Here is a 14,008-nt window from a genome sequence, read left to right on the forward strand (position 1 = left end):
TGCAGCCTCAGTTTATCCGGCACTCAAGATCACCAGAACACAGTCTTTCCTCATATAGCTTGTGATCCATCACAAATCATGGATCTTGTACAAAGGGGAGAACTTCTGCGGCCTAAGAAAGATGAAAGCTATGACGTTTTAAGCAATGGAAAAAAGATTTAACAAAATTTATTTGGCAATACAAAACACCATGAATTAAAGCTAAATTATTAAGAGATAGTAAAAGTAGGCTGATTGCCGTTACCCGATTTAAATTTATATTTTGATGAAGCTTGCTTCATGTGGTTGAGAGAATGGCTAACACTAAACAGTGAGATTTATTGGACCTAGAAGGGTTCAATAATCGTTTTGGCTGGCAAACACACCTAGGGTATGAAAAAGTGAAGGTAAACAGGGGTTTTCGTAACCATATTATAAGAAAATCATTATATAAACTATGGGGAAAATATAAAGAACTTTTAGAACTCAAAGTACCTTGGTGGCTGTCTCCCAAGAACCAGTAACAATTAAAAAGAAAAATATGGAAACAAACTGAGCTACATACAGTTTGCTAGAGGAAAAGGTTAATAAATTAAAATTAAAGGATTACAAAGAAATAAAGGATCACCTGGCAGGGTATTCAATATCACTAGTTATATGGTAAATTTAATGAAGACAAGAAAAAAGGATTTGCGACAAGAACTCTCACTAGATAAAAAGTAATAACAATGTTAAGGTAATTTCCAAAATGTATGTATTATTATTAGAATGGGAAATTAAGGACGAACAAATCAAGGAAGTAATAATTAAATGAGCTATGGATCTGGGTAAAAACATTCAAGTAACACAGTGAGAGAAGCTTTGGAGGGAAAATTGGAAATTCACAGCATGCGAAGCAATAAATGAAAATATGACATATAGTAGCCCCATATTCAACACAAAGTGAGAAGCGTTTGGACAAATCACTGATTTGTACATCAGTTCCCCCATGGCACAACTGTACCTTCACCACACTCATGTCTACAAACCATGGGACTTGTGGGTTCAGTTGCCAACATCTCTGTATGATTATGACAGACACTGAGAGGACGAAACTGGATAAATGGCCGAACAATAGATGCATTTCTTGCCTCCAGGGTGATCATGGCCAAAGAGTTAGGTCACAATGGAACAATTTTCCCACTTAGGTGCCACTTCATACAGACCCAGATGTGAAGATTGTCAGTGCAAACCTTGAAGTACTGTTTGAGATTTGGAGTGCTAAAGAAATATGTTGATTATTCCAGTAAATGATGAGAAAGTCCACTTGATACTGACAGTTATCATTTTTAAAAGGAAAATTGCACAAGCCAAGTGATGCAGGGAGCATTGAGAGCCCTTGTACCCTCCAGACTGAGGGTTTACACAAAAGCATCGTCTTATTTCAAAAGGGCCAGAGCCAGGTTTTGCTCCAGCTATGGGCATTATATTATGCTAAGGGATTTAATGTCTTGAAATACAGTATTTGGTTTATCTGAAACAAAAAGGCCTGGCCCTTAAGACCATGAGCCTTCACAAGTCTGCACTCTTATTTCAGTAATTGTGGCAGCCCGAATCCTGTGACACTTTCCATGTTAGGAAGCTATTTCCTGGCTGGTGTTGCGCATACCCCCAAATCCGACTAGAAATATGATGGCTGATACAGAGTATTTTGCCCAGCATTTGCTGGTCCAGCTTTGAGGTAAAACTTTTCCAAGCTGTTTTCCAAGCGTTGCGCTCCCATTACCTGATCCCAATTGGCACAGGCAGACAAGGGTGCTTCACTGGTGGGGCAGTTAGGTACAACTTTGGCGGGTGTGGCCAAGAATCCACACACATTACCAAGTTTTTTTTAATGAATTTGATACAATGATGCAGCAGTTTAGGCCAAGGCCTTGCAAGTGTCTGACCCTCAATCTACCCCTGACTGGAGCCAGTTCTAGTATGTTTCTGGCCAGTGATGACAGGGATGAGATGCCTTCTACCTCTCAGGGCCTATTCAGCGACTCACACCTATTCAACCCCTGCATCCTGGTCCCTCAATAAAAAGCCCACTGGGACATCACGCTTGCATCACAGGGGTAGTAATGAGAATCCGCCACAAGTTGGGGTGACACAGGCTCGGCACACGAGCCGAAGGGTTACTAGAGGCGCAGAAAGGCCAGTTTCTCCCTCTCCTATCAACGTTACTGCTGGGCAGCATCTGGCGGTATTGATTCCATTTCCAGATGCTGCAATACCAATCAGGAAGCGCCATAAGACTCCAGCAAGAAGAGCAAAAAGTCCAGGAATTCAGATTCAGGTCTGATTCTGATAGTGATGAGTCTATGGATTGTTACTGCGGCCAGGGGGAAGGGGTTCCTGGTCTTCCTTTATGGGCTTGGAATAGGAGGGCTAATACCCATAAGAAGAGGTTGTGGGGGACCTTGGAGTGTAAAGATGGGGTGGATGTTAAAATCTAATAGACTCAAGCACATGATCCTAGGTAACTTGTCTTCAAAAATTTCAAGCTGTTCCTGCTAGATGAGTCCCATGAAAAACCCGAAAGGAAGCATGGTTTTGGTAAACGCAAGTGTAAGTCCCCCAGGGTTGAGAAAACTTGAAAATTGGTTAAACGGCTTCCAAGTTTTTTCCTGTGCAGTTGTGCTGCTTATCCGAAGAGTCATGCATTTAATTGTCTAACAATCTCTTCTGCAGAACACGCTGATCTCCCAACAGGCAAAGTGGTTACTCAGGACCTAATGCCTTACGTTCTCCATGGATCCCCTCGCCCATCACCTCCAGACCTCTCCCAGACAAGAGATCCCTGAGCCCCATCTGGGAAGTTCGTGAAGAATGGACAACCAGCGGACCGCCACCCCGGAATCTGAAGCCAGGAGCACAAGCCTCAAATCCTTGCCTTGCTCCTGGGCATCCCTCTGTGTTCAACTTCTCCAGCCCAGACCCTGCATAGGAAATCCATCCAGAAGACAAACGCATCACTTTCCCCTCCCTCCTTGCTGTGGTTATCATCAGACACAATGACACCCCCCCCAACCTTGCTGAAGTGACTTGCTGCACTGATTATCTCCCGCAGGCTGGGGACAGAGGTGAAAGCCGTTTCCTCTCTTCAGCAGACCAGGATGGTGACGCTACACAGAAGAGGCTCCCCTTGCAGCAGATAATGGAAGATATCCAAGGACTCTTGCCAACTTTCTTCCTCAATTTCCAATAATGACTACCAGGGCTGAAGTGTTGCAGATGCCAGCCCAACCCAGTCTGCTGTGAAAAGCCTGCATCCACTTGGCGCTCAAAGACCTCTTAAAACCTCACTTGCAAAGAGAGCTACTTTTGGTGGAAGAGGACCTGATCCATAGAGGCACTAAAACTCCAAAACACAATGATCTCCCAACAGGCAAAGTGGCCACCCAGGACCTAACGCCTTACGTTCTCCATGGCTCCCCTCGCCCATCACCTCTTGACCTCTCCCAGACAAGAGATCCCTGAGCCCCATCTGGGAAGCTTGTGAAGAATGGACAACCAGCGGACCTCCACCCTGGAATCTGAAGCCAGGAGCACAAGCCTCAAATCCTTGCCTTGCAGGGCAGCAGCTGAAGGAGCAAAAAAGGTTTTCTTGTTTGTGTTTCTTGTGGCTGATCTCCCTGTGCAAAGGTCAGAAGGGGCAGGGTTTCTGTTGAGGTAGGTGATTAGCTGTGGGAAGAGCTTATCAGAGCTTGCAGGGCAGCGGATCCATCTTTTAGATTTAGGGGAGCTAGTCTCAAACGTTTGTTGGGGGAGACCTAGGTTTTTTGGGCGGGATTTCTTTGTCCTGTCTTCACGCTTTTTACGAAGAGAGGACTGCTATAGTCACCCCCAACGACACTTTCTCAAGATGGAGGGTGAGGGAACAGCTGCAGTCGCCTGCAGTTCCTGCGCAATGTTTCCCATCTTGCCAAAGGTTGCAGGCAGCTTTACCTGCAGCACCTGCATGTTGATTGCCCTCTTAAAAGACAAAGTCCAGCAACTGGAGGAACGTGTAGCTACGCTCCAAAGAATTAGAGAGCTGGAGCTCTTCTTGGAAGCAACAGAGCACAGTCTCCACCAAGGAGACAGGGGACTCCCCTGAGGAGGCTAGTTCACCAACACAGGAGCCAGATATATGGAGAAACGTGATTCAAAGAAGTAGGAGGCCCAGGGTTCGCTCTTGATTGTTTAGAAATACACAATTGCTTTGAGGTCCTCTCCCCTAGCATGGAAGACGAAGAGCAGACTCCATTTGAGGATCTCTCCCTCATTACAGTCGATCAGGTATATGAAGACGAGCAGCAAAGTCAGTCCTCAGGGAATGTGCAGGCGACCTTGGAACGGACAGCTCACGGAAGAACCCCAACGTGTGTGGGGGAGGAATCGATCCAGATAACCCTGACAATCAGGTCATTGTGATATCAACAGTAGGAGTAGTCTGTTTTCCACTGTCAGGAGAAAGGGATACACAAAGCCTTACACTGTCCAAAACTACAGAAAGGCAATCCCCAAAAATACAGATTCAACCAAAAGCGATAAATTTATTTTAAGAAGTGGAACCTGTCACAAGTCAGTCCACAGAATCTGAGCAAACTGAATAGTCAGCCTGAGAGACCAGCCGAAGTGGAACTACATGCAGACTTGTGGCATTGAATGAGGTGGTAGTTGAATTAAGAGATATTGGATCAGAGGTCACTCTAATCCAACCTCAGCTGCTAGAGACACCAGAATTTGCCAGGCCAGTTCTAGAAAATCAAGGGCATTTGTCAGAGTGGTGCATCTAAAATGCTATGCAAAAAATTAATGTAGCATAGAATTCATGCTGCAACCACAGTAGGCAGTTTGCAAATATTCGTCTCTGACATAAATTCATGAAAATATTCTTCAGTAACTTAAGTATTCCCTACCTCCCTTGTACATTCAAATTGGACAAGAGCAAGTAAAATTCCCATGTCGTTTTTAAAACTTGAGTGTTGCATGGGTTTTTTCAAGAGGGAAAATAACTCTTAAAAAGGGTCAAACAACTTGGGGCAAATAGCACACAACTCTATAAAGTGCAATTACCACATTTCCTGCCTTCTTTCTTGGTGCTGTCTTTTAGTCTCTGCCTACTAGGCCACAGGACCCATTGAGATTCTCTAGTGCAAAGAATTGGGGCCAAGCAGATGGAACTCAGACCCATGATGAAGGAAAGTCTTCCCTGCCTTGGATCTGCATCAGTGTTCTTAAATACCCATTATTTGTGGGTGCTTCCAAAAGGCACCTGATCCAGTAGAGGTAGACTGCCCAGGATGTCAGTTTCCTGATGGCAGTTGCTTTTTGGGGCTCACTTTTGTGTCACAAACAACTTCCAGACATGGGTACAAGAGCATGTACAAAGCGAGATTACATCATTTTGCAAGTTAGCAGAATACAAAAAGAACAGTTTTCCCTCCTGCAGACATTACCCAGATTCTAAATCTGTCTACTTCCTCATTTCTTCCCGAATATATTGAACTAGCCAAGATGCAATCAGATTGCAGTAAAAAAATTAAGGAATGGAAATCGTTTTCGAAAATGTATTGGACAAAATCATTCTATTAGAAATCTCTGGATAAGTATAGACTGAACCCATTAAGTTAAATTGTTTTCCTCCCCCCCCCCCCCGATTTTAATAGATGAAGGACTATCGTAAGGATTAAAAATGAACACGTTAGAGGGTTTTTAGTAAGTTGGGTATCACGCATGAGGGTGAAGGAAGTCACACGGACATTTGGGTATAAGGGGAGGTTGGTTGCAGGGTTCGATGTAGGGAATTTGCAGAATATATTCATGTTATGTACAATAATGAAGGTGTATGGCAATTAACATGTAATGTGAATTAGTTGAAAATAATACAAATTAAAAAGTCAAGTCACATTTTACAAAGGGGTTGCAATTGAATCTACTTGTTCAGAGAGCTGAACCAAATATAGGTCACACAAGCACTTAACAGAATATCTTGATTTTCCATACTGATCCAGACTGACCACACCACCTTTGGAACAATGGTAAAGAACCTAAAACAGGAGGCACCGATTTATCTGCAGATTTGGCATTGCCAGATACCAAATTCCTTATTTTCTTTGTGCCTATGTGGGTCATTCCCCACCCAACCACGTATGAAGTTATTGAGAAGTTTCCACAGGCGTAACCAGGATTTTTGCTAAGGGAGCAGGCAGGCTTGATAGGGGAAACAGATTTAGGCGGGTGTGTGGCTATCACACAAAGCTTTTACGATATCTGTAATTGGGGGGGTTGCTACTGGAATGGTTTGGTTTCTTTAAGATTCAGCATTTTTGAAAAAAATCACATCAAGGTATTTAAAACGTTTAGTTTTTCTCATTGTTACTTTTTTAGCTTTATTTATTAAAGCTTAGTTTATATTTAGGCGAGCCTAGAAAGAAATTGCTAAGAAAAAGTGTGGAATATCCTAAACTGCAAGAGTGAGGAGATTTTCCCAGTTTGCCAGGAGGACTGATTTTGTTTTGTTAAATCATCCCTCCACCTCCACAACAGCATATTGATTCCACCTTCCAGGTTATTGCAGAACAGCATCGAATGGCAAGCCCAATTCTGGGAACGGCTTGCTCATTGTGAGGCAATTGGGGGAAGCACAAGGGCGCCGTGCACCCCCAAGAAAGGTCTTTGGGGGTTCTGAAGGGTCCAGAAGTGCAAATCTCCATCTTTTCTGCCCCCGTGTAGCTCTGAAAATAACAGGGTGGGGCAAGTTCAAGCCGGAAGTGTCAGCATCCAACACAGCTCCAAAACGAGAAGCCTCAAGCTCCATGCATCACAGTGGCAACTTTTCCAAAATGTAAAAATCTAAATTAATTTTTAAAAGAATGATTAACTGTATTTTAAAACGGGAATAAATTCGGTAAATGTTGGGGTAGTAAGGAGGTCAACCCCAGACATTTTTGGGGGCAGGGGGGAATCTGCATGGGAACGTTAATAGAAGATCAAGGAGATACCCCTTAACAATAATTCCTGCCCCGGTCTGGGAATCCTTTTTAAGGAAACATTTTGCGTCACCAGAACCCAATACCAACGCTCTTGATGATGTATTTGATCATCTCCCCATCTGGTCTCCTACTGACCCTGATGAAATCTTGAATTTAATCTCTAAACTTAAAATCGGCAAAGCCCCTGGGCCAGATTTGGTTCCGGCGGAAGCCATAAAACTACATTCTGACTGGTGGGCAAAAATCCTGGCTATTACTTTCGATGCTATTAATGCAACTGGAAGGGTGCCAAAAATATGGAAGGACACTATTATAATTCCAATATATAAAAAAGGCTCCCCAGACGATCCGGAGAATTATAGGAATATTAGTCTACTGTCAATAGTTGGAAAGATATACACACGTTTTCTGCTGAATGGACTTACCCAATGGGCTGAAGAAAAGAAACTGATAGGCCCCAAGCAAGCAGGATTCAGACCGAACCAGTCAACTACGGACCATGTTTTAGTCTTGCACCATCTAGCCCGAAAATATTCCTCTTCAAACAGGCCAACTTTGTGCGGCTTTTATCGACCTTAAGGCTGCATTTGACAGCATCTCCAGAAGGTTACTCTGGGAAAAGCTGGCCCGATGGGGAATTGATAGAAGACTTTTATGGTTAATAAGCCAGCTGCATGAGGAGTCGGCTGCTAGGGTGAGAATAACCCCAGCCGGCAATCTCACAAACTCTGTGCCCATCAACAGAGGAGTCCGGCAAGGATGTATCCTAGCTCCTTTTCTTTTCAATTTATTCATTAGTGACATGAGGATACCATTGGCTGAATCTCAGGAAATCATCCATGCCCCCCGTCTCGCAAACTATCGTTGCCCATTATTACTCTATGCTGATGATGCTGTGATTTTATCCTTCTCAAGGATTGACCTCAGGAGAGCATTAAAAATTTTTGTTTCATACTGTAAAACCAATTCCATTACTATAAATCAATCTAAATCAAAAGTACTAATTTTCTCAAAAAGTCGGAAATCCTGTAAGTGGCAATTAGATGGAAAACCTATTGAACAGGTCTATAAATTTCAATACCTGAGTTTTTCTCCAATATAACCTGGGTTGGAAGGCGCATATTGCACATATTTTAAACAAGGCCAAGGCCCTATCCTTTGCGCTTTTTCTTTTCGGACGGGGCTCTTCATGTTCCATCTGCCCTGAAAGTATTCAAAGCTAAAGTAATTGCAACATTGGCATATGCTGTTCCTTTATGGGGGACCGCAGTAAACTTGATGCCCTTGGAGGTAATCCAAAATCAATTTCTAAGACGACTGCTAAAACTTCCTCAGTGCGTTAGTAACAGCTATTCGCTTAGAATTAAAAACTACATCTTTAGAAAATACTCTTTGGAGGCACAGCCTTTGTTACTGGTTGTTCTTAAGGCATAGGCTCCCGAATCTGTATTCTGATCCAATGCCTCTGGAGATGATTTTCCCGTCCTATGGGCAAAAGAGATCCATTCTAAAGCAGTGACCTATGGATTATCTCCATCAGAATTATTGGAACTGGACCAAGCCACAGCAAAAAAAACCCTCACTCAAAAACCTGAGGAGATTGACCTACAACAAAACACCATTTTGGGTAGCGGCACTTGCTCACCATTAAATCTTGGCGTAGTGCCCTCTCAGCAGATACTATCTTATTTGACTTGTCTGTAGCGGCCCACAGATCTGCCTTTAAGGCAAGATTTAACGCCTTTCCTTCCAATGTCTTGAATAATAGATTTTCCAATGGTCAGATCTCAGCGGTGTGTATGTGATAATAGATCTATAGAATCCTTACAACATATACTATTCTGTTCACTACATTCAGTTTCTCGGATGAGATTTTTGTCCCCTTTATTATTGGAAATCTCGGGTGACTCCTTGGAAACACAGCTAATACATTTACTGCAAGATTTTGATCAGAGTAGGTCCCTTATTATTGCCAGATTTCTGATAACAGTATTAGCTTACTCTATGATTATTAATTTTGCCTAAATAATATTGATTTATACTGATAAATTGATATTTTAAGCACTATATTGTTCTTATTTTAATGGAATTTAGAAACATGGTTTGAGATGTACTTCGATTTAAACGTATTTTAATTTATTAATTTTATTTTGTTATACCTGTTTTGCTGTATGATGTATTGAATATGGGCCTATGGCCATAATAAACTATATCTATCTGCATGGGAACTAGTAGATAAGTAACTAACGGGGCTATCCCTTTGGGAGCATGACTTCACCGGTGGATTAAGGAGAAACCACCTTGGCCACACTGATCATCTGTGGGCTAAAGAAAGAGGTGAAAGCCGTTTCCTCTCTTCAGCAGACCAGGATGGTGACGCTACACAGAAGAGGCTGCCCTTGCGGCAGATAATGGAAGATATCCAAGGACTCTTGCCAACTTTCTTCCTCAATTTCCAATAATGACTACCAGGGCTGAAGTGTTGCAGATGCCAGCCCAACCCAGTCTGCTGTGAAAAGCCTGCATCCACTTGGCGCTCAAAGACCTCTTAAAACCTCACTTGCAAAGAGAGCTACTTTTGGTGGAAGAGGACCTGATCCATACAGAGGCACTAAAACTCCAAAACACAATGATCTCCCAACAGGCAAAGTGGCCACCCAGGACTTAACGCCTTACGTTCTCCATGGCTCCCCTCGCCCATCACCTCTTGACCTCTCCCAGACAAGAGATCCCTGAGCCCCATCTGGGAAGCTTGTGAAGAATGGACAACCAGCGGACCTCCACCCTGGAATCTGAAGCCAGGAGCACAAGCCTCAAATCCTTGCCTTGCTCCTGGGCATCCCTGGACACTGTCTTCAAAATGTGGGGGGGGGATCGATCCAGATAACCCTGACAATTGGGTCATTGTGATATCAACAGTAGGAGTAGTCTGTTTTCCACAGTCGGGAGAAAGGTATACACAAAGCCTTACACTGTCCAAAACTACAGAAAGGCAATCCCCAAAAATACAGATTCAACCAAAAGCGATAAATTTATTTTAAGAAGTGGAACCTGTCACTAGTCAGTCCACAGAACCTGAGCAAACTGAATAGTCAGCCTGAGAGACCAGCCGAAGTGGAACTACATGCAGACTTGTGGCATTGAATGAGGTGGTAGTTGAATTAAGGGATATTGGATCAAAGGTCACTCTAATGCAACCTCAGCTGCTAGAGACACCAGAATTTGCCAGGCCAGTCCTAGAAAATCAAGGGAATTTGTCAGAGTGGTGCATCCAAAATGCTATGCAAAGAGTTAATGTAGTAGTTACATCTAAGCCTGTCTGCAAATATTCGTCTCCGACATAAATTCATGAAAGTATTCTTCAGTAACTTAAGTATTCCCTACCTCCCTTGTACATTCAAATTGGACAAGAGCAAGTAAAATTCCCATGTCGTTTTTAAAACTTTAGTTTTACAACTACAGAAAGAGATGAAAGCTGTTTCCTCTCTTCAGCAGACCAGGATGGTGACGCTACACAGAAGAGTTTGCCCTTGCGACAGATAGTGGAAGATATCCAAGGACTCTTGCCAATTTTCTTCCTCAATTTCCAATAATGACTACCAGGGCTGAAGTGTTGCAGATGCCACACCAACCCATCGTCTACTCAAAGACATCTCAAAATCACACTCAAAACAGTAGTTTTCTCTCCCTCATTGCTGTGGTTATCATCAGACACAATGACACCCCCCCATCTTGCTGAAGTGACTTGCTGCACTGATTATCTCCTGCAGGCTAGGGACAGAGGTGAAAGCTGTTTCCTATCTTCCTCAGACCTTGATGGGGCCCCAGAGAAGAGGCTCCCCTTGCGGCAGATAGTCGAGGATATCCAAGGACTCTTGCCAATTTCCCCCGTCAATTTCCAATAATGACTACCAGGGCTGAAGTGTTGCAGATGCCACCTCACCAAAAGACTGGCTCCCCTCACTCGGAGACTTTTCGCATTCTAAGCACCACTATGGTTTCTCCCCTGAACTACTTTGAGTTCTTGTGACATTAAGTGAGGGCTGCTCTGACTGAAGTGGAGGCAGTGAGTGGAGCAGGAGAGCAAGTGGGGACAGTGAGCAAGTCACGTCCGCTGTGCAGGTTTTTGCATGGGCGAGGGGGTGGGGGTAAGTCAGACTCAGAAGGGGGGAAGGGGTTGCCTGGCCCTGGTTCAGTGCAGAAAAAGCAAGAGTGACACTTCCAGGGGCAGCAGGCAGGTCTTTAGACTCCCAACAACCTGCCCTAGTAGTTGTGATGCCCCCCCCCCCGCCCACACACCTCTTGCATCCCTTTTCTCTCCCTCTTTGCTGTGGTTATCATCAGACACAATGACCCCCCCCCCCACCAACCATGCGGAAGTGATTTGCTGCACTGATTATCTCCTGCAGGCTAGGGACAGAGGTGAAAGCTGTTTCCTCTTTTCCGCAGACTAGGATGGTGACGCTACACAGAAGAGGCTGCCCTTGCAGAAGATCATTGCAGGTATCAAAGGCCCTCTTGCCAATTTTCCTATTTCCAATAATGACTACCAGGGCTTAAGTGTTGCAGATGCCACCCCATCCCAGTCCGCTGTGAAAAGCCTGCATCCACTGGAGCTCAAAGACCTCTTAAAAGCTCACTTGCAAGGAGAGCTACTGTTGGTGGAAGAGGACCTGATCCATACAGAGACCCTAAAGCTCCAAAACACAATGATCTCCCAACAGGCAAAGTGGCCACCCAGGACCTAATGCCTTACGTTCTCCATGGCTCCCCTCTCCAATAACCTCCAGAACCTCTCCCAGACACAAGATCCCCCGAGCCCCATCTGGGAAGCTCGTGAAGAATGGACAATCTCGTCACTTCACAAATTGTTAACGCTCCTGCTCCAGCTTGGCTGGCCCTTCAAGAATTTCAGACCCAACGCCCTTCATGGTTCCTTTTTCATGTAACCCATCACACCCTCAAACCATCTGCCTGTCCTGTAGTGTTATGGAGGCTCCTCTGGCAGGCCCTTTACACTTCTAGGGGCTGTTGTCTTCACACACTCAACAGCCTGCCCTGTTACTCGTGTTGCCCTCCATCATAGCCCCATGTCTGCTTACTGGGACCCTAAGGCAACTGCCAACATCATGGAACTGGAGATCAAAGTAGTTTCAGAGCAGCCAGAGCCCTTTAAGGGTTGCATCATACTGGGGTGGCTAGCTACTTCACAATATTCTTTAGTCACAGCCATTGAAGAACCCAACGCTTCACCCAGCAAGAGCTGTTATCAATAGAAAATTACTAAATTGAAACTGACCCCTACTTTTATGTGCATTTAAATTTTGAGATTTACAACTATATTTGCTAAGAACGTGAAGATTGGTGACAAAAGAAACCCTTGGCTTTAACCTGTTAAACGTTGTGTGGTTAAACTACCATAATTTAAATACTACAGACCCGACTGTTTCTATAGAACACTTGAGTAGCTATAATTTGAGAACCTCAAGTAACCCCAGTCCAAGTTGCCAAAGGCCTTGACATCATTTACTTGCTTTCTTTGGTGAATAGTGCTCACAAAACTATCACCTTAATTGGAGGCTTTTCAACCACAATGCTTGCCAAGCTTTTACCTACTATTGCCAACCACTATCCTTTTCCCAAACACTGTATTCAAACTTATATTAGAACCTATAGCACATTTTAAAGGTCTCTTGTAAGTAAGAGACACCAATATTAAGCATTTACTGTCCAGTTCCAATTGGCCTTGTGCTGACCTAATTAGTAAATCCCAGGTGCTGTTGGTTAGGTTCTTTGTGACAGGGTCTAGACAACACAACCCTATTAGTTCAGCATGCTTGGTTGTTATACTCCTGAATTTTTTAATCCAGTTGTGATATTTCTTTATAATAGAACACTCAACACCTTCCCTTCCCCAGTTACTTTTGAGTTTCCCACCACTCCTGCATTCTTGCACATCCATTTAGTATATTATACTGTTGAATTTATTTTAATCCTGGTTAGTGTTTTCACTTGTTTAAAATTATTTCCAAATACTTGACGGACTTTCCCCACTCCTTATATACTTCATCATCTTATTTTACTTGTTAGACCTAAGAACTCTGCATATTCAATAGTTTTCAATTCCCAAACCTTATTGGGGACCTCACACAGCATTTTAGCAGCATACATAATTTTTCTGACTCCTGGGTACTTCCATTTCACAAAATGGATGCCTGTTGGGGGGAGTGCTTTTTAAAATCTTCATCCCAATTATTGTTTATCATTATCATTTCCTCAAGTTTCAAAAACTTCTGCTCTCCCTTGCAACCCTGCTTCTACATGCATTTACAGTTAATTAGAAGTTTGTGATTGAAAAGCTTGGTTTATTCATATATACTTTTTATACTGCTCTGGGGTGTCAATTCAAAGTTGCTCCATTCTCTTGTACTTTATTTGCCTTCTACTGCAAGTTGAATTTTCCTATTTCCTGGTCTGGAGAGGGCTTGTGTCCCTAATCCTTGACAACCACCTACTTTCTACTCTGGCAAGTAGCCTTCCAGGATTTGAGGCGTGCTTTCTCCCACCCCCACTAAGGCGTGTCAGGGATTGGGCCTTGAACCTTCTGCATGCAAAGGATTTGCTCTACTACTGAGCTACAGCCCTTAACAGTTTGAGCTGGATTGTTGTTCACATACCCAATTAAGTTCATTTCCCCCTCTCCCGGACTGAAAACCCTTCCCTTTCAATTCTCTATTATGATAGAAAGCATTTTCCCCACCACATTCCTTTTATTGGAATTGATATCCATTACGTTTATTAACTGTTAGGTACAAGAAACTTAAAAATTCAAGTAAATGAAACCCAGAGTTGTATTAATGGGCATAAATAATTTCAGCTGGTCTACTCGAGAATTTGGGTACAACTCAATGTCTGTAATTTCACACAATTGAGATTTTTTGAGGAGCCGATAGTAATTTCTCTTTATACGTGCACTAGGACATGTCTTACTTTGAAAAGCTGTGGATTTGGAACCACCTTAATGT

This window comes from Podarcis melisellensis, assembly GCF_964234715.1.
Source record: "Podarcis melisellensis genome assembly, chromosome: 15".
Lineage (NCBI taxonomy): Eukaryota > Metazoa > Chordata > Lepidosauria > Squamata > Lacertidae > Podarcis > Podarcis melisellensis.